We start from the raw sequence: 22,710 nt of genomic DNA, 5'->3' as shown, positions 1-22,710 counted from the left end.
GCTAAGCTTTCGCATGATAATAGGTTTGTAAATGAGGGGCTCGTTAGAAAATACTGGAAGAAATGCCGGCAGGCTACAACAACAAAAAAGGCATAGGGGAATGGTTAGAATATTTTTTACCGTTAGTGATGTTACATTATTATTTATTATTATTAATTACGTGAGAAAGAAAGAAAGAAAAAAACACGCGCCCAGAGTGGGGACCGAACCCACGCCTTTCGATTAGATCTCGAATGCCTTACCAATTCGGCTATCTGGGCGACTGTGTTCCGCTTCACTTTCTGGGGTATTTATATATACTACAACTGTATCTGACGCTTGAGGGTGTTAGCCAGCGCCACTCAGACTACACGGGGAGAAGTGGACCTTCTTTTCAACCCCCGGGGCGTGACGCGAACGTCTACAGCCTGTCATAAGCGGGTAACTGGCGGGAAACCCTCTTATGCTACCTTGGCATCAAGGCTGCGAGAACCGAGGCCCTCGCTAAGCTTTCGCATTATAATAGGGTTTGTAAATGAGGGGCTCGTTAGAAAATACTGGAAGAAATGCCGGTAGTCTACAACACCAAAGAAGGCATTGGGGAATGGTTAGAATATTTTTTACCATTAGTGACGTTACATTATTAAGAAAGAAAGAAAAACACGCGCCCAGAGTGGGGACCGAACCCACGCCTTTCGATTAGATTTCGAATGTCTTACCAATTCGGCTATCTGGGCGACTGTTTTCCGCTTCACTTTCTGGGGTATTTATATATACTACAACTGTATCTGACGCTTGAGGGTGATAGCCAGCGCCACTCATACAACACGGGGAGAAGATGACCTTCTTTTCAACCCCCGGGGCGTGACGCGAACGTCTACAGCCTGTCATAAGCGGGTAACTGGCGAGAAACCCTCTTATGCTACCTTGGCATCAAGGCTGCCAGAACCGAGGCCCTCGCTAAGCTTTCGCATGATAATAGGTTTGTAAATGAGGGGCTCGTTAGAAAATACAGGAAGAAATGCCGGCAGTCTACAACACCAAAGAAGGCACAGGGGAATGTATAGAATATTTTTTACCGTTAGTGACGTTACATTATTATTTATTATTATTAATTATGTGAGAAAGAAAGAAAGAAAAACACGCGCCCAGAGGGGGACCGAACCCATGCCTTTCGATTACATCTCGAATGCCTTACCCATTCGGCTATCTGGGCGACTGTGTTCCGCTTCACTATCTGGGGTATTTATATACACTACAACTGTATCTGACGCTTGAGGGTGGTAGCCAGCGCCACTCAGACTACACGGGGAGAAGAGGACCTTCTTTTCAACCCCCGGGGCGTGACGCGAACGTCTACAGCCTGTCATAAGCGGGTAACTGGCGGGAAACCCTTTTATGCTACCTTGGCATCAAGGCTGCCAGAACCGAGGCCCTCGCTAAGCTTTCGCATGATAATAGGGTTTGTAAATGAGGGGCTCGTTAGAAAATACAGGAAGAAATGCCGGCAGTCTACAAAACCAGAGAAGGCATAGGGGAATGGTTAGAATATTTTTTACCATTAGTGACGTTACATTATTATTTATTATTATTAATTACGTGACAAAGAAAGAAAAACACGCGCCCAGAGTGGGGACCGAACTCACGCCTTTCGATTAGATCTCGAATGCCTTACCAATTCGGCTATCTGGGCAACTATGTTCCGCTTCACTTTCTGGGGTATTTAGATATACTAAAACTGTATCTGACGCTTGATGGTGGTAGCCAGCGCCACTCAGACTACACGGGGAGAAGGGGACCTTCTTTTCATCCCCCGGGGCGTGACGCGAATGTCTACAGCCTGTCATAAGCAGGTAACTGGCGGGAAACCCTCTTATGCTACCTTGGCATCAAGGCTGCCAGAACCGAGGCCCTCGCTAAGCTTTCGCATGATAATAGGGTTTGTAAATGAGGGGCTCGTTAGAAAATACAGGAAGAAATGCCGGCAGTCTACAACACCAAAGAAGGCATAGGGGAATGGTTAGAACATTTTTTACCGTTAGTGACGTTACATTATTATTTAATATTATTAATTACGTGAGAAAGAAAGAAAGAAAAACACGCGCCCAGAGTGGGGACCGAACCCACGCCTTTCGATTAGATATCGAATGCCTTACCAATTCGGCTATCTGGGCGACTGTGTTCCGCTTCACTTTCTGGGGTATTTATATATACAACTGTATCTGACGCTTGAGGGTGGTAGCCAGCGCCACTCAGACTACACGGGGAGAAGGGGACCTTCTTTTCCAACCCCCGGGGCGTGACGCGAACGTGTACAGCCTGTCATAAGCGGATAACTGGCGTGAAACCCTCTTATGCTACCTTGGCATCAAGGCTGCCAGAACCGAGGCCCTCGCTAAGCTTTCGCATGATAATAGGGTTTGTAAATGAGGGGCTCGTTGGAAATACTGGAAGAAATGCCGGGAGTCTACAACACCAAAGAAGGCATAGGGGAATGGTTAGAATATTTTACCGTTAGTGACGTTACATTATTATTTATTATTATTAATTACGTGAGAAAGAAAGAAAGAAAAATTCGCGCCCAGAGTGGGGACCGAACCCACGCCTTTCGATTAGATCTCGAATGCCTTACCAATTGGGCTAACTGGGCGACTGTTTATCGAATATGTATTCCTCCAATAAGAGCTCCCCCTAAAGATGGGCATGTCATCACGGATTCATTCAGGCTGTACAAAAAATGGGAAAGCCCTTCTCCTGCTACGGAGTAGATAACTCTATTCTGCTGCAAATTTGACCGATGAAAGGACAGGTTGTGTAAGCTCGTATCCACTGTACTCCAGGCCATGAGGATGCGAACATTGCGAATCGGGTCGCGCACGAAGCAGCACAGTGGAGGGTCACTCGTTCCACTCCAACGAACTCCTCCTTGCCCACCCCGCCCACGCCCACGGCATTTAGCCCGCTGCAACGTAAGACGGCAAGTAACATGAATATCGTATGGCGTCTCCGACATGTTACCCCTTCAATGCCTCCAAATCATAAAGAGTAGCTCCCGTTTTCATAACGATGCTTGGTCCTGATGCTGCGTCCATTCACCATGTATTCAGGCATGAAGCTCTGGATCTCAATGACGGGAGCACTCGCTTATTCAATCTTGATGTCAAAGATGATATAAACCATCTCATTTGGCCTTGCGTATACTACGACAAACCAAGAACGCTGCTCTGTCAAGTCACACACAGGTTCCCTTGCCTAAAATATCAAACAACATAGACTGACTTGAGTTTCTTTAAAAGCTCGCTAGCTTTGCATGTATTAATGGTCTGGCACAGGTTACCTAGCGTGTTTCTCCCTAGTCTGTTACACTGCGAAACTATTAAGTGCCACTGAGGACTGCAACTGTTCCTACTCTATATATCCCTTCCCTCACAACCTCAACCATCCCATCATTTGCTGCGGCCTTCTCATGAAATAAAAACTGCAACTAAAAACATAAAAGACATCTAGAGTACAGTGGTAACGGTTGAGCAAGCTTGGCCAGTGGAGTCAAAACGCATTAAAAATACGACCATACAGATTCATGTAACGTGCTCGAATGTGCGTTGCCTCGATGTGCGCTTGTATTCAGGAATTGTATTTTTATGTAATTGTAATTGTATTTATCTGGACATTCTCGCCCACCTATATTTACACTACTATACTTAAACAACTAATCTCGTTTTAATGAACCCAATCTATCGTATACTTCTCTAGAATCTTCGTTCGTTTGCTGAGCTAAGTCGTATTTTCAGGACGCCACGCGTGGCTATTATTGAGGGGACCGTTGCAAACGTTTTGCACTGATAACGTGGAGGAGAATGAAGCCATGGTTTAAAAGTAGCCGCAAGATGGCAGGAAACATCATGTCAAAAATTTTGGTGCACCGATGGGAAGCGTTCACAGTTCAATTAAACGGGCCCCGCAGTTTCTATAAAATGGCATTGCGTGAAACGGCTTCGATTAAAATACGATGATGGCTTTGATGATGAAAACTGCTCATGCCCGGTGTGATCCTGGCCCGGTGTGGGCCAGGTCGATTGCTAGCCGAAAATAAAACTCGAAAAGCGCTACACGCTTTGTGTTAAGGTCGTACAAGTGGATAGGCATATTTTATGCTATGAACACCAGCTTAGGCAGTGAATCGCTTTCTTTGCGCTGAAAAAAAGGGCATTCGGAGTTTTAGGGATGAGTAACTTAGTACCGCACAATGGCCGTCCGCATCCGTGCGCATAGCATTTACAATCGCAAAAAATCATAGAGGCACCGGTAGCATTCGAGCATGTGTCTGGTACACCAGACAGAGTTAGCTTCAGTCGTCTTACCATTGAGCTAAGGCCGTGGCTTTGTACTAGAGAGTCAAACGGCTTACTCCCTCGCCCGTAACGGTGCGCAGTACCTTAGGAGCTCCCAATGTCCATCCGCGTCTATCCGTGCACACACCACCATCAAGCAAAAATTAAGAAAAATTCCATTGGAGCCGCCAGTTGCTCTATCATTTAGAAAATATTAAAGGTGCAACTCACGGCTCAAATCAAACGACGGTAGGGATGCAAATCGGTTGTCATTCGGGGCGCTACTCGGATGTCATTTCGGCTCCCCGTACGCCGCGACTCGCATCATCCACAAACTGAGGATGCTGGCATTGTTTTCTTTTCGGTACTTATAGAGTACATTGAAATTTTGTGTAACAACTAATATAAATGAACGCAGTTACTTATATCTAGTCGTAATGACCGCCGACACAAAGTGAAAGGTACCGTGCAATTACACCCATGTTTTACAATTTCTTTTTGTGGTTACCATTAGGCATTGGAACCGGCTGCAGGATTCGTGAGTTTGGTGTGTGAATTCAGTTTTTTCTAGGCTGTAACCTCCTCCTGTAACGGCTTTTTGGCGAAATTGGGTACTTACTGAAAAAAGAATAGAATTGCCGCTTGCACACCTCTCGAGTTCTTTAGCCGGATGAATCCACCACTAACTGGCACTACAATAATAGGAATGATATAAACGCCACTCTGACTGAGTGCTTTCAACTGTACCTCCTACATACAAATAGAGCCGCCCAGTGGCCACAAATCTAGCCGGGGAATCAAGAGACTTCTATACGTTGTTATTACGAACACCGAACAAAAAGTAAGAAGAAAGGCGCGAAATACCAGCTACACCATCTTAAAATTGCCCCACCACCTGCAAACTAGAAAAACTGCAGACCAGTCCACTTTGATGATAGCTACCACACTGGCTCACACCTCAGCTGTTCGAGCAACTCTGGAGGAAAGACTCCCCATCTTCCACATTCCCGCAGTCATGATTTTTTTTGGCACATTGATATACGCCTACGGTTCAAAAGCAATTTTTCGGTGCATTGTTGTAGTTTTATGTTTACCTGTGAGTGGGAAATGCTTTATTTGGTACATGGAAGCCTTTACACTGTATGCACAATAATGGCCGGCTTTCGGAACCATTCGGAGCCGCGTGATTGCAGCAGTAAACACAATGCACACCGTACAAGAATATGACCCGTTTCCTCGAATTATCTCCCCCAAAATTTCGGTCTGCGCGCTTTGGTTTTAAGGTAGGCCATAAGTGGCCTTCACGCCAGAACCAGAGCAGACAAACAATAACATTGCCGTTGAACCTCTGTAGTTTATATATGTAACGGGCAAGCACATTACACTACATTGATTCAGAAGAAGTAACGAAATGTACTGCGACTTTCATAGGCGTGCTTATGCATCTCCTTTCTGGTCCTCACAACCAGGAAGCTTGGCCTAATGTACGTAAATGCCTTTTTGTGGCAGCCCTGCTTTGCTGCGCACCCTGTTTTACAACACGTTCAGGCGGAGGCACCCAAAACACAACTGATTGCAACAGCGAAGAAGCAAGTGGGGATGCGTGCTTCTTCTTGCAGCTACGATGGCAACATAGCCATCATTGCGCAGCTAATTTCGGTCCACACTTTTAGGCACTTCGTTGGTTTTTCTGCAGACAGATAAGCGGGCTTCGTTAAAAAAAGCAAGGCCAGCTTTGCCCACTCAACCCAGACATTGCTCACAAATGAAGGACAGTTCCCAGATGCCACCATGCACGCCCTTTTATAAAAATAAAAGGGTCCAAATGGTCTCAAGAAGAAATAACGGTCTGAAAGATGGCCTCAGCCAATTGCTTAGAAATAGTTACCCTAAGTAGTAAGTCTCACAACTCTGACGACAGTGATTTTCTACTCCTTGAAGTCTTATCTAAGTGGTCTAACATTGTGGTATAAAAATATATTTTTATGCAATCCCGGTTCTGTAGCATTACAAATATTCTGTAGTATGTTACCCAAAGTTCTGGCACTCTTTTGGCTTGTACCACTAAATACAAACATGGTAATTTTTTTATATTTATTTATTTACATCACCGTCAAACCCATAAGGCATTGGAGGGGGAGTGGTTTAGATACAATACAGTGACGACAAAAGGAGTAAATGGCATTAAAAAGTTACAAAAATAGCTTTTAAACATACAATTACAGCTGACGCATATTAAGCCAAGTAGAGAAATGACAAATTGACTTCTTAATATAAAATGTTAGCTAATTCGCAATGAAGGGAAAGGACAACAAAAGAACCTATATTTACACAATATTAGCTATAGCATATTTGAATTACTTATGATCAACAATGCAGCTGCTGATAAAGGAAGGTGGTTTCATTCAACAGAAGTTCTGGGTATAAAGGACTGAAAAAGTGCATTGGTTCTTCACGATGGTATTCTATCTCTACTAGCATGATCCAGATGAGACGAGATAAAATGGGGAGGCTAAATAAGCTGATGTCGTACGTGTGGGTGATCAAAATTTTTATGAAACAAACAGACACTCAAAACTTTCAGGCGGCAAGATAAAGTTGGCAGTTGAAGGCTACTTTTCATCAAAGTGATGCTAGCAGTGCGATTATAATTTTATAGAATGTAACGAAAAGAATTATTTTGTACCATTTCTAGCGATTGTGTTAAAGTAACTATACTTCGAAGCCACACTGATACGACGTACTCAAGTTTAACACAACCTAGTTTTTTTACATTGGTAATTTAGGTCTAGAAGGGGCCTTTGAAAAATTGCGTCGGAGGTATCCTAACGTGCGCTTAGCTTTTGCAATTACATACTCGGTGTCATTGGTTCATGTTAAATCAGCTGAAATGTTAACATCACGGTATTTGTAAAATGACACATGATCTGAACGGGAGTTAATAATAAAGTATGTAGGTAAATGGTGAGCTATTCTGGCGACATGTAAGTGCTTATATTTGTTAGAGTTAGGTTCCATGAGCCAAGTTTCGCACCACGACGAGATAGCTTTTAAGATCAGATTGCAAGGCGTTTCTGTCATTGTCACACGTTCTTTGTTGGTACACAACACAGTCGTCGGCGAATAAATTAATGTTAGAAGAAACGCATGCTGGCAAGCACGTAACGTCGATAAGAAAAAGAAGAGGACCCAGCACTGAGACTTGCAGCACACCGGAGTGGACTCGTGTTAGCTCAGAGTGAAAATTATTAGCGGATGCAAATTGCGAACGGTTAATAAGAAAAAACTTAAGCGAAGATAAATGTTTGGAATCATAAGAAGCTGATGCAGTTTAAACAAGTATAATTTGGGACACACTTTATCAAATGCTTTGGAAACATAAAGAAAAATGCAATCGGTGAAAGAGGACTGGTCAAGAAACGTACGCAGTTCATGGGTGAAAAATACAAGCTGTGTTTCACAAGAATCCATTTTTCTGAAGCCATATTGTGATACAGAACAGTAGAAATTAAATTCAAGAAACTCGACAAAATGTTTAATACCAATACATGCTCAATACACAAAGAATACTTGTTCAATTAGTTTAAACGGAATACTAAGTAATGAAATAGGGCGAATATGTAAAACTTCCAAAACACATTGCATGTAGAGGAGAGCTACGAAGAAACGGAATGCAATTTGAGAAGAATTTTAACCCTTAGCTTGTAATTTAACGATTGGTAAGAGAGCACATTTTATTTTCGCTATCAAGGTGCCCAGTACAGCTGACTGTATCTGTTGTTCGTGTTACCCATGTAAGATGTCCCAACAATATTAAGTCCTAATCGTGTAACGGCTGGCGGGGAGTTGACTGAAAATAAAGCTGCCAATAAAAACTGAGGGCAGCTTTTTTTCAAATTGATTTTGTAATTAGTCAGATTTCGAAGTATTTGAGCATTTAAAACGATATGCTGTCGGGGTATACTAACTGCTGGAGACATCCAGAGAATTCATCTGGCAACTTGCATTCAACGGAGCACTCATATGCAATTTAAGTCTAGGAAGAATATGGCATATTGACTCATTTTGTTCTTTCAAAATACTGGCTAGTCAAAGTATTTGCCGAATTCTTTTTCAGTTGGCTTCTGCAAATTATTTAAAAGAATATAACACTGGAACCCTAAACTATGAGTGGGAAACCACGACCCATGTAATTAAGGCGCGAACAGATAATTACGCTGCTCGCATAGTAGACTTTCAGGTAAGTGCGTTTGTTTCCGCTCATTTAGCTTTATGATTGCGTACTCGTGATAACACGTTTTGAAAAATACGAAATAAAGTATTTCTTCCAGAAAAGTATTTTGTTTACGTTTTAAAAACGACAAACAAACGATCCCTTTACCATTATGTATTTTAAACCAGTTGTGCGGAGGACACCAAAATGTTTCTTTTAGTTTTTGCGAAGCATTTGAAGGTAGAATACCGCAAAAGTGTTCGAAAACAAAAAAGGCTTCAATCCACCCGGTGAAGGTGGTTGGAACGCAAAGCTTTAAACGACACCCACAACAATTGCCCAAGCGATGTCACATGAATTCACACGCGTTGCTATAGAAACAGTAAACCCGACATTCTGCCAGCCGTTACCCGGAATTCGCGCGGCGTTCCCAACACCGCAGCAGCATCGGCCATGGCCTGGTTAGAGCGGTGCGGCCGTGGCCGCTGTAGCCCGGCCGTGAGTTGGGCGAAAGAAAACGGAGGGGCGTCTTTCGAAGGGTGACAAAATGGAACGTAGCCATCCTGATGTGCTAGCTTAGGGCTACGCCAGATAAGACGCCGAAACAATTCGGAATTAAAGCTTAGTGATTCCCATATATACCGATTGAAGCTGGTGTGTGGTGCAAAAATCAGATGCTAAAGTGTGTGCTACACGGAGAGAGTACACGTGCGTGTCACGCGGCAAAGTCACATTTTTGCATTGCCGCCAGTTTTCGCAAAATTGAGGAACGAATGGCGAGGGGAAACGTTTTGGAGGAGGCGTCGTGGTCCCCTGAATTGCCCTCGTGGACATCCTGCGGCCCGCGAGCCCCCATTTGAGAACCACTGGCCCAAGGAATCCCGTCGCTAGAGTTGAGATATTTGTGAAAATTTAGGGGACGCCTACTGCATGAGCAGTATTCAAGAATTGGTTTTCTAAGTGGCTTTTATTGAAAGAACCTAATAAAAATGTAAACACGCTACGCAATATATACTTTATATTTTCAGTCGTGTTAGCGCTTGCTTGTCGCTGAATAGTTTGGGGCTTGTTTCGCCATCCGCAAGTTCGGATCTCGACACCGCATGTTTATTACTTTTTTCAAATTGGTTTATTTGTTTTTTGAACTCTAATTTTATACCGAAGTCCACATTTTGGAGGTGTGTTGTTCATTGCTCCATCAGCAAATCCGTAAACGCGCAGACGGACCCTGACGGGCTGGTAAGTGCTCCTTGGCCTGGTGGTGCCACAATCATCGACCGCTTGCTGGCACAGTCCAGAATCACCCGACTCTTGGCGTGGTGCGAGCACACCTCTTACAATACACGCACGTTCCAGGCAAACCCTAAAGATAGGGTAATAGCTCATAGCATTTCAGCGTCTCTGATGACGCGAAACATAAAAAAACCTTCGCCTAACTTCGAAAGAAACGTCTTGTAAAATGAATGGGAAAAAACCTGATGCAATGCAGATTTTTGTTCTTTAAATAAAAATGACCCTAAAATTAGCATTTCGATTCATAGATAACTTGAGCAAACGAAATACAACGCACGCTGTGTTTTATGAGCGTATTACTTTCCCTAAAAATACGAAGCCTGTCGCCTTGATATGTGTACTGGATGGCAGGATTTATCCATTCGTTTGCGATCAAGGTATGCGCGTAGGGCTCAGGGAGCACGCCATCCATGGCGTGAGCCAGAAACCAAGCCCATGAAGCTTGCGACACAGCAAAGATTTTGTGCTCTTCCATTGTGTATTTGTCTACCCTTTGTTTCCATAGACTCAATAGGCCCATTTTTCTCATATATCACTTGTTAAACCTTTGTTCAGTGACATTGCTAGATTCCGCTAAAGCTCAGACGTTCCGCGGAATATAATCCTCCATGCTCACACCAGAGTCCACCGGTGTGTAAATCGAGAATATCCTGATGAACCATGCTCAATCACCAACAAAGGTTCATACTCACGCCGGCTCTTTGCCCTCCGCTAAGCTTCATCTGGGTGGGCATTGGAGAACCTTTTCATACTGATCTTATATTAGGCTTCTTTTGGTCCACAGAACGCTTGAAATTACTTTTTCCCGAAAGTAGGCTTGTGCCTGATCCGGAAGTAACCATCATCCCTGATACCTTAGAGGCTAAACCTGATACCAGAGGCTAAACCTGCAAAATGTGTACGTGACTCAGCATTTATAAAACAAATGGGAAAACCTAACAGCACATTGAAATAACTACTCGCCAATCATACGAACGTCAATGTGCCAGTGCTGTGGACTAAACTGGGTTAGCGGTGCTGTCTAAATTGATTAACAGAGGTAAAACAAATAGACATTTGTGCTAAAAATTGGCAGTGATCGAAGAAACGTTGCGAATATGGGTAACCCTAAACGCAACTAAGCGAAAGCTAGCCGTCGTTAAAGACAGATTATCTGCACTCAAAGACGAGCAGCGAAACATTATGCGCAACCCGCAGGAGGCAATAAAGTTAGCAGTACAATTTCACCAGACCGTATGCCAGAGACGTTACATCAGACAATGTAGTGAGAGTACAAGCTTAAGTTGTAATATCGAACTAGCTACTAAAGGGGAAGTACGAAATGCTACCATGGAGGTAAAAAGAGCAAACGCTGTAGGCGAAAAAAGCATACTCTTGGGTATATTTAAGAAGAGAGGAGATGTAGTACTAAAAAAACTTTCCGCAATATTTTCAGAATTCCTGCTGACTCAATAAGTTTCCATAGCCTGTAAAAACACAAAATAATATGATTCTTAAAAATGGAGATATCAAGAAGCAGAAAAATTACAGACTGCTCAGCCTCCTGTCAATTGTTTACAAGCTGTTTAACAAAGTTATAGTTATTGGAGACAGCCTGACTTTCCAACAACCCAAAGAGCAGGCTTGATATATAAAGCGGTCGTCAATAATAGATCACATACATGTTATCATTCAAGATATAGAAAAATCGGCTTAATACACTAACCCCTTTACATTGTATTAATAGACTATGAGAAAGCGTTAGACTCAGTACAACGCGAAGTAGTATTATTAGCATTATAACAGGGAATAGTAGAGACCTACTTAAGACTTCTAGGCGACATAAAGAAGAGATGTACGCGCAGGATGATACTTCATGAGCAAAGCGATAAATTTCCTGTTTGGAAGGGGGTAAGATTGGGAGATTCTACATCCCCAAAAGTGTTCACCGCATGTGTTAGGTGGCGAATTCAGAAAGCTTGACTGGGAAAACAAGATTAAGGATAAAGAGAGAATACTTGAGTCATTTCAGGTTTCCCAACGACATGCATTGCGCAGTGAGACAGCGATCAATTGCAAATAATGCTTGAGGAACTACAATTGGAAAGATTGGACGTAGGAATAAAAATAAGTATGAATAAATACAAAGTAATCAGTAATAAGCATGCCGTAAGCGCCAACTACAGCTTAGGAAACGAAGTGCTAGATAAACTACAACAGAACAAAACCACCTCAAAAAGTTGTTTAGTGCTTACCCCAACCACGAGAGAGAAATCTAGTGCAGAAAAGGTATAGGCTTCGGAATACTCCGGAAGCATTTCCAAATAATGAAGAGTAGGCTGCCTATATCATCAAAACAAAATGCGCAGCTGAAATAGTCAGCTGAGACTTAACACAATTGGCCATGAAAAGAATAATGTTATCTCTGACACCATGAAACACAATCGAGTACATGATATAGTTCAAGTAAAATAATTAGTGATCATCCCCTCTGTGAAGAAGGATGAACTGCAAAGCTGGACGCAGTCCACGGAGTGCACGAAACAAAACATGATGTTCTAATTGGCGGAGAAGCACACTTCCTAGCCACTTCCGGTGGAGGAAACTTTTTATTAGCTGAATGAACCAATGAAGGATAAAGCTTTGTTCTTGCAGCAAACATAAAGCTGCCTGTCTCCACCACCCGAATTCTAAGCATGTTGTTGTTTTGTTTTACACACAAACCTAATCCGCTCTAGCACTATGGGCTTCGGATAGGTTCCATCTGACAGTTTAAATCCCTGTTTAACCATCGCCCCAGCACAACAAACATACCAACCATCAGTACGGGCATGAAACCTATAGCTGCGCGTGCATGCCCACGCCTCCCCCTCTCCCACTCTTTTCTACTACAAACCTGCGCACGCATAACCCGGCGACCTTTCTGTGAGCGCGCTTAGAAATTACAGACGCGGTCGAAAATACGTCCTAAAAGCCCTCGGAAGAAGTGATAGTGGCTCACGCTGGCGTTGCAAGCGGGCAAGTTGCTGTTCATCCGAGAGGGATTCACCGCTACTCGACGAAATGAACTTTGGACGGTAACGGCGGCGCCCGCGGCTTTTCTTTGTTTTTGATCCCGTTCGCACTTGTATTCAGGCCAACGCTTCAATTCGTGCTCTCCTCCCTCCAAACAAACGGTATGTATTCGTGTAATAATGATTCAAAACCTGGAAGCCCTTGAGCTCCATTCTCGCATGCAAACATATGGCGGCCCAGTTCCCTTCCCCGTCGTAGGCATCTTACTGCCTATGTAATATGTCTGCGTAACGCATCAACCCCCATCCGAAGCACTCGATTAAAGAGTACAGCCGACTACGCGCACTGAGCGAAGTAATATCGACATCTCTCACCACTACAACCGGCTTTTCATCGGAAGTGGCATGAAGCCTATCTGTTTTTCCACGCCCCACGTTTTCCACCCGCAAACCGCGCACACAGTAGGAAGGAACTGGTGATGGCGCATACTTAGGCGTGAAAGGCACCGGTAAGAATATTGCTTGGAAGGCCTTCTAACCTGAAAAAGAAATATGGGCTCACACCGGTGTTCCAATTGGGAAAGTTTCTCTTCAGCCGGGAAGGATTTGCAGCTACGTGGCGAAGTAAAATTTGAGCGGAAACGGCGGTGGCGGGTTTCGGTAGTTTTAGGGGCAGCCCTTGGAAGCTGTCACATGGGATTCGCGGTAGCGGTGTCTATGTCCGCTTAACCGAGTCAGGGAGCACCGCAGGAGCACCGCAGGTGAGCTGGAGTGCGACACATGCAGCGACGATGTAATCTCTGTCACTGCCTTTCCCTCACACCTGTCTCATGCGGCGCCACCTCTGAGCACCTTCCCCCTGAATGTTTCCCCAGACGGTGTTCCTCCATCCTCGGCTAATTTAAACCACGTGGCATTTGCGCGGTAGGTTCCAACACGATTTGGAACATGCTGGCTGGCAGGCGGTGGCGCACTGCTAGCAGCTTAAGAAAAGCACATGCCGGCGTACGGTCGATGATCACGCGAGCACTTCCTGAGACGCAGCAGAAATGCTCCGTGACCGGGAAGAATAGAGCTCGCGCTGTGCACACATTTTATGTTAGGGAATGTAGTATTCTTGAGTGCAATTTTTCGCCCATCCCTGCTTTTGTTTATTTGGCGCATTCTAATGATAACCGCCTTACCATAGTTACCTGCCGTCTGCGCAACTTGCCAAAAGGTCATCGGTGGTGGCGAGGGGGAAAATAGTCAAGAAAGAGATGTCAGCGGTGGTGAGGAGCCGCGGAGCGGCGCCCAGTAAATAGATGACACCGGAAGTAAACCTGCGGTGGGGGGGGGGGGGATTAGACATATACTGCTTTGCAGAAAAAAAAGAAGTGGACTTGGGCTGACCGTGTGGTCACCGACCTCGTGTGGACAATTAGGGTAACAGAGTGGGTACCAAGAGATAGACGCAGAAGAAGAGGAGGGCCGATAATACGATGCACAGGTGACATACGAAAGCTCTGTGATCAGCAGTGGACTGGAACCGGTCCGGACAGGAGGTGTCGGAAGTCAACGAGAGAGGCCTTCGTCTTGCATTGGGCCTGAGCACGCTGTTGATGATGAGGGTGGTTAGTTTGCTCTACCGCCGGAAGTCGAAAGTACGACGTCCATTCAAAAAACGAACAAATCATGCCCGCGCTACTTTTGAATGCTGTTAGAACAAAATGGCAGATGGAATCGGTACCACTAACGTTCAGCCATTGAGCGCCCATAGCACCGCAAACTCAATTACAGTATCAATCTAGTCACCAGTTCCACTCGAACCCGCCGTGGTGGATCAGTGCCGAAGGTGTTGTTCGGCTGATCACGAGGAGGCGAGTTTCATTTCCGGACGCAGCGGCCGCTTTCCTGATGGAGGGGGAAGCAAAAAAGCACGCGTGTATGAGATTTCGGGGTACGCAAAAAACCCCAGGTGGTCCAAATGATCATAGAGCCATCCACTACGACGCGCCTCGTCGCCTAATTTCCGTGAGCGCATTAAACCCCATATTCAATCAAATCCATCAGTACCACTCGTCGACAACACGGGGCCCTCCTAGGGATTAAAAAAACCGACAAATCCGACTTGCTCTCATTCAGCCTCGCTGCAATAAAGCAAATGGCTTTTACAGAGCCTTGAGGAGCTGTCTTAAACAAGCCCGGTGATGGCGTAATATAGAGCGTAGCAAAGCTGAATTAAACAAGCCAGATGCCACTGCAACGCAGAAATGTATATCAGAAGCATTTTCAAAATAAACCAGGTAATGAGCGATTTTTGCATCATATAAAGTGCATTACTGCTTGTTAATGACAGAGTAAACACCAATCATGAAACTAAGCAGTTTTGCCTCAGGATTTTAAACCACCAATAGAGCTTTGTGTCCAAAGTACTTGAGAGTAGTAAATTCTTAAAAAAAATAAATGATGCTGGAAAGAATGTAATATTGTTATTACGTACGTCTTGAAGGTCATTGCAAATTGATGAGGGGGCGTGTGATGGTCTGTAACAAATCCATAATATTACGATTATGTATATGGCGAACACCTGCAGAGAATATTGAAAAGAGAGGAACCTTAAAAAGAAAACACTTTGCTATCCCTTTCTAAAACCAGTTATCGGATGCGGGAAAGCTTTCTGACATCGACACTGTCAAATTGTGCTTCAAACCCTTCGCTACAATTGTGACGTGTTGTCAATGAACAGCGTCGAAATGATCGTCAACCCTCCAAAGGCCAACATTGCAAACGAAAAACAAACTCATGCATAGATGTTTCCTCCAATATGAAAACGCATCTATGAACGACCTAACCGTATAGAGATCCTTGGTTTTTAAATAAACAAAAACTATCGTGCTCCTCCTGTTTTATGAGGGTTTCGTGTATGGTCTCCCTTTTTCGCAGTTTTCAAGTAACAGTTTTACCACAATTGAAGCCCGGTTTCAAGTACGCTGCTGTTTCCAGAGCTCTTACGAAATCGTTTCAGTCGACCAACCGCTTTACGGGGAATTTTTTTGTTTTAGAAATGATGACTGGGGCTTCACACACAAAGCTCAAGTTTCACAAGTGCACAACCACTAAACCAGAAAGCATTCCGCAAAATGTTCAGACTTATATCCCTCTTTTCATCCACTGCCGCCTTACATATTGATTGCCCTTTTCGTAGCGACCCATGTACACATTTCTTCATTCATTCATAAAAATGGCAGTGTTTTCTGTTTTCTTTTATGGTAGCCTAAGTTTCGCCAATTTAAGGGCAATTCTGAATTTTCACAAAGTAATATTTTTCTGTTTTGAAGTTAGTGTTTTATTTTACTTAACATAAAAGTGTGAAAACACTACCTAGAACATGGCGCATGTACAACTCCAGCGTGACGAAAGTTGATTGGTGCATCGGGGAGCATATGGCCACAGCCTTGTAACTGTTGACTGGCAACAGGACGAGGACTTCTTTAAAAACATTTCTAAAAATAAATTCTGTCATTGTTCTATGTAAGGCACGTTTATTAAAGTTGTTTTCGGAATATAAATGTTTTTGGACCAATCGACAAAGGCTATTGAGCAGTCTACTACAGAAATCCGTTACTGGATTGCACAACAAGGCTAGTCGCAGCAAAGCGTGTTATAAAAATTAAGCAACTACAGAAAACTATACGTGTTGATTACGCAAGTAAAATATTTTGTAAGCCCATTGAATTTTTTTACGAGTTTAGTATCTAGTGGTAATAAATGGCATATATTCGTAATAAAGTGTATTAAAAATTGCATACGTGATTTCTGCTGAGGACTCCAACGCGGGTAGAAAAAATGTCTTGTACTGCAGAAAAATAACTATTTCAGGAACGGCACGCGTGTAAACGCGATATGAGTACGAACGTACAGCATTGTAATAACAAATAAAAGAAACCATATTTCTTCCTGTTCTTGATCACAGTAAAAGCTGACATGTGTCAGTGGTCTCTAAAATCTTAAAGACGAAAACAAACAATCAAAATAACACACTAAACATGAAGTAGCGTTATTGCAAAAGTCACGCAATCTAGCACCGTTACTTCGTTTAGTAAGACTGAAAAACGGGAAAAACGGGAAACAAAATCACAACTATTTCCTAATCGAGTGCCCTCAGGCATAATAATAAAAGTAAGAAACATATCACACAAGACTGGAAATACAGTAACGAAATTATTATGGTCAATATAATGAAGTGAGCTTACGTGGTGAGCGGAGGTAAAGTGCTCACGGGTGATGTTTGTTTTTAAAGCGATCAAGGAGGCATTATGTTCATTCAATGCACAAGCAGCGTAACAAAGTTTTTTTTTCCATGAGAAAGAAAGTCGCCGAATTGTTGTATGATTTCTACTCAAACTGGCCCAGCAGAATGGGTGAAAAGGCTATATATATATATATATATATATATATATATATATATATATATATATATATATATATATGTCGTGACGAAGTGCGCAAGGGTCTAGTTGCCACAAGGTACAAGACTCATTAGTACAATGCACTACGACGACTTGCCCTCGAATATGGAAATTAGGGTTCGGATCATCAATCTTGTCTCCTCATCTGAAATACATAAATGATTATATTGAAGCCATACAAAACCAGTTTGCGTGATTCAATTGTCAAAACTATATCCGGCAGCTTTTCGTCACACAAATAAAAAGTTTTACAACCTTTGAACTCTTGGACACCCCTCGTTCTGTTGCTATTGTTTGCATACTGCACAAATGTGTTAACTCTCCTTATCTTTCTCCATCACTCAGGAAAGTGCCCACCCGCATATCTAATCAATTAAACTATCTCCGCTGTTTTAACGTATATATGGCTGCACCGAAGCTTTCAACTCTACCCACTGCCCAGAGCAACATTAATATTGAAAGACATTTCCAAAGCAATCGATTTAATGTTCCTTCATGCGTCATTCTGCTACCAAATGCACAAGCATTTCTTTATAGTAATGCTGCCTAATTGTCTCTCTACGATGGTTCGTCCGATTTGCGATCTGGCCATCCTTATGGTTTCGTTTGTTCGCCGTAGAAGCACTTCCTGTGGAGACTATTGTGAGCGTATCGTAGACGCTGCATGTGTCATTTTTTTAGTTTTACATTTTTGCATTTCTTTGCCTCTATAGCAGCCACCTGTTTGTAAATTTAGGGTGATTTCCGTGCGCCCCGTGATTTTCTTGTAATGCGTAGCCAAATTGTAATGTTTATAGTAAGTTGCCTCTCTTAATTTTTGAAATTGCTGCTCTCGCCACACCGCCTACTCTATACTCCTAATGGAATCTGTAAGGACACTTGAATAAATATTCATTGGACGTGTTTACCTATGACGACTTAACAATGACCTATGACGACTCTGACGAGTTTACATGTGACGAGGTCTCCTAGAACCTTTCCGAGAATATTTCGGGAAGCAGCAGGGACTGTGGATGATGACGGCTGTGGTGTAGGTTCTTACGGTCACGTACAAGGTCACGTGAGGCTGAACTACATACCACTCACCAGTACTGGTGCAAACACTCGTGTTGGAAATTATCGTGTATTTTTACACGTCCACCAATATCACTAATATTGCTTGTCTTCCACCTTTAGCAGTAGTGCTTTGACCTCATTCTTAAAGTAATAACATTTGACGTCTTAGACTGGCGTCGACATCGTACTTTTTGTGGAATTTGTTAATGTTTACCAGCAAAAACACAGTAAAGAATACCATGTTGCCCTAAATGTAGCTCTAGAAGCATTATTAAACTGGTACTTTTATTGCGAAATCATGCTGAATATAAAAATATTTGCATTACACAGTAGTTCAACAAAAATAAATGGTTACAGTTATTATGTAGCAATAAGAGGAACTCATCATCTAGAGAAGTTGTCTAGAGAATTCATCATCCTCCCCATTACCAGCGATCTCATAAGAGAGGCTCACATAACTCTTGTTACGTCAGCTGCTTTGAAACGATTATTCTTACTGAAACAATGCGTATCTCTAACGCTTTCTAAAATAAATTTTTAGCCTAAAACATGTATCAGAGATCTATTCTTGAATACTAAAACATAGCTTGCGGTACAAAAAACATTTTGCGTGACTGAAACTAATACAGAAAATCAGAGCGTTGCATACTCAGCCAGTTTAAACACACAGGCACGGTAAAAAAATGCTTAGAAAGAAGTTAAGTCAGCACTCCGAAACCAAGCCCAACTAGCACACCTACAGTTCATCTATTAGTTCCAACCTAATAAAACCAACACATGCGCCTCCCACAACATTACACTAAAGAAATCAAAATGTGCACGTAAACAGCACCTTGAAAAACTTCAAGGATACTCCTTCTGACTGGCCGTTTTCAAACACTCATTTCTCCATCAGCAATAAGTGAGTGGAAACATATAGTTTTTAGTACGTATATTACAGATGAAACTGCACCTGGAAATCCATGCCGTCGGTGGGTGGGTTCTGGGAAGACTACCACTTCTGGCTTCGACGAAGTATGACAAGCGGAGTCTTAAGCGGTTTTCGGGGTTTTCTTTCTTCACAATGCCTTCAACAAGTCTACAAGTAATAGCCAAAACCCTTCCTGTTCTGTGCCCTTATCCAACCTGTAGCAAGTGCGTGTTCGGTGAAAGAGCAGGCTCTGCGTGATCGTACCAAAAGTTGGTCATGCCGGAATCAAAGGAACGTATGACTGAGCTGGGAATATGCCGCCGTGAAAGCTGTAGCTGCCAAAAAAAAGAAACCAAACGTACTTCTGGGAAAACAACTTACGACAGATACGGGCGCCTGTACCCTTATCTTCCCTTTCTCATCAAGTGCTTCACACCACGTTTTCTTTTTTCTTCAAGTATGAACCAACTCGATGAGCATTAGGTTTTGTTAACATGTCGCAGTGGTCGGTGCACCGGTTCATGGGAAGGCAACGTCTTTATAGGCACGCTCAGAAACCTTTTACAGCGCTTCAAACAAACATAATGGGAAAATTAACAAAACAGGTGTCTCTAATGAGTTTCCCGCCAAACATAACATTGTAACTACCAGCTTGGCCTGCCGAATAGTAGGCACAACCGTTCCAGAAAAAGCGCGTTATTTTCTTTTTTCCTTAGCTTTGAAACATCCTGTTTTATTTTGACTTATATAATAACACACCATTCTTTATGATTTTGTGGCACAGTGTGCCAATAAATAGTTGCAATGCAAGGCAATCGCTAAACAAAGGCGAGAACACGGTACAATGGCGGCCTAATAACGACACAAATGGCTTAATTATAAGGCGCATGAACCCTAGCGGCAGATTCATCTTTTGTGCATATAGTAAGAAGGATTATGAGTGGAACACCAAGCTGCCACGATTATAAACGAAATTATATATACATTTTCACTTCACGTTTAACAACACTTCCGTTTAAAGCCTAGCAAGGTGCTAGTGGAGCCATTTTAGAAGATACAGATTGTGGTTTGCCTCTTTTTTCTTGTTTGATGCCTGGTACGCTGCAATTACGAGATTAGACAGTAATTTTATTATTGCCTCGTTTATTCTGTCCGGAAGGTCAAAATCATATTCCTAATATTGTAAATGGTTGTTAAGCATAGTAAATGTTACCCCAACATTCATGAATACAAAATTTACAGACGTGTTTTTTATTTCCGTTCCCTCTACATCCTTCCTCTTTAAATCTCAAAAAAGGATTGGCTCTAATAAGAAAAAACATGTAAAATAAGTAAAACAGAGTTGAGAAAGTTATGAAACGAATAGGATTTTGTTGACAACCTCACCCTTACAAAGGAGCATATAGAAATGGAGACGCTAATAAAAGAGGCATAAATAATTTGAAATGACTTCCATGTCGCAGCGAAAACGCTGGACAGGTGATGCAATGCGGAGTCAATTGCTTGTTTGAGAGGCCTGAAATTTCTGTTGAGCAATCTGTCTTTACAAAAGGAGCTCCGCATTATAATTTTAATTGCCCTACATGTGTAAAGAACTGAAACTGCTGAATTTTACTTTTAGGAATGGCTCAGTTTTCACAGGCGCATTAAAATTTCGAACAGGCTTTGTTGAAATTGGTACCCGTGTAAATTTCTAAAAGCCGGTCTACAAAGTTTTCTCCAAATCACTGCCTATTGGCCGGAGTCAAAAGGTTCGGTGCTAATAAAGTGATTTGTACCTTTTTTATTAACCATGGGCCCCCGTGGAAATATAGAAGTGGTGTTCGTTCAGAAATGCTAGACTTAGACATGTCGAAAATACCATTTCGCCAATATTTTGTCGTGCATGTAAAGTGACAGCTGGTTTTCACGCCTATAATGCAGAAAACGTTCTCCAATTTTCACCCAATCCTATTCCGCGCAGAACATCAGTTTTGAAAAGCGGAGATTTTTTTTTGTCGCAAAACAAAGCTTTCAGCATCTATAAGCCAAAGTGGTCGTCGTGGCGTGCACGCCAAACAACTTACAACACAACTCCTGAGGGGGAGGCCGCAGTTCACTAACGGGGCACAGTGTATATGGCTCGAAAAACGGGCGCTATTACCCCTCCTTCCCGGTGGTCACCACGGTGTGCGTGTAAGCGGTTCCCTTCCGTCGGGTTTATCGTCTGCTTTAGCAACGGTTGTTTTGAGCATGTTATGGATCAGCTCCTCGTTCATGGCGCGCTTCTTTCGCACGACTCCATTAAATTGTTCGACAGCACCTTCTGGGTAACCCGCACCCGACGAAATTAAGCGGTCGTGCACCCAGATACGTTTATGATTGGTTTGCAGGGTGGGAAAAGAAAATGTAGAGACCACCTACAGACATCTGGCTGCTAGAGAAACGCTACCTTTCGGGCACTGCTTTCCATAAATGGAAGTCCGTTTTATAAATTGGTGATAGCAATTTGGTTGTATTTTAAGAAGTATTACAAAATGCTAAAAGAGCAACTCCTTCTGGTAAATATCGATTATGAAAGTTTCCTCATCTTGCTTGCAATTCTGAAACTAAATGAATAGACCTAAACCAGTATAAAAGGGAATCACTAAGCTCCCATCCCGAATTGTTTCGGTGTCTGCGCTTGTGCCGCGCGGTGCTGTAGCCACGAGCTAGCACATGAGGATGGCTACACATAAGGGGGGCTACAGCGGCGGCGTCCGTCACTCTAGCCCGTCCGTCGCCGACGTTGCTGAATTCACGACACGGCCTCCACAAATTTCAATAACGGCTGGCAGAATCTTTGGTTTCACTTTTTGTAGAGCCACATGTGGGAATTGAAGTGACTTCGCATAGGCGTAAAGTGACGTCGTATGCAGATTTGCTTTCTAACCACCTTCACAGCGTCGATTAGAGCCCATTTTTTGCATAACTTTGGCTAAGAGATATCAAAGAAACCTAATTACGTAATTTTTTGCGAATGTAGTCTCACCGCAAGCACGTTGCACCATTTGTTTTCTGGTTGGTTAAGAAAACACCAGTTCTCTCTGCTGAAGTGCAGGCCTTTTATTGTGAGTAGGCAGGAAACTCATAATTGTGTTTAATTATACAGACAACTAGTTAAAACAAGAAAGGAGAACGGTTTGTATTGTGCTGATTGGAATTCTGTACAACCCTCGCATCACCAGCACTACGGCTAAGACGTACATTGGCTGGAAACCATTTCTTTCAGATTCGCAGAAGCAGGAAGTGTTTCATTCTTGAAGACATTGGAGAAGACACCGAGAGGGTTTACTTCGATGCTAACAAACATAGCGGGGAAGGAAATATTTACCCTCTGATGTACCACAATGCCATTAGTGAAGCTCTGGAAAAAAAATACGGCAGGGCTTTTTGAAACCCTTGGTTTCCCTAAGGTCAACCTGAGTGTCCTGATTTGGCAATTCATAAATCTGGTGAAAGAATT

General features: G+C 43.0%; 1 non-coding gene across 1 annotated transcript; it reads right to left on the bottom strand.

The window, feature by feature from the left end:
- Nucleotides 1-2,081: 2,081 nt before the first annotated feature.
- On the bottom strand, nt 2,082-2,153 carry Trnar-ucu (transfer RNA arginine (anticodon UCU)). Its single transcript has one exon. It is a non-coding gene; the product is annotated as a tRNA-Arg (tRNA).
- Between the last annotated feature and the right edge of the window lie 20,557 nt (nt 2,154-22,710).

The sequence above is a fragment of the Haemaphysalis longicornis genome, unplaced genomic scaffold, assembly GCF_048455015.1.
Source record: "Haemaphysalis longicornis isolate Haplotype H1 unplaced genomic scaffold, Haemaphysalis longicornis Haplotype H1 scaffold_5, whole genome shotgun sequence".
NCBI lineage: Eukaryota > Metazoa > Arthropoda > Arachnida > Ixodida > Ixodidae > Haemaphysalis > Haemaphysalis longicornis.
The sequence above is the reverse complement of the archived record's forward strand: the minus strand, read 5'-3'. Positions and strand labels throughout refer to the sequence as shown.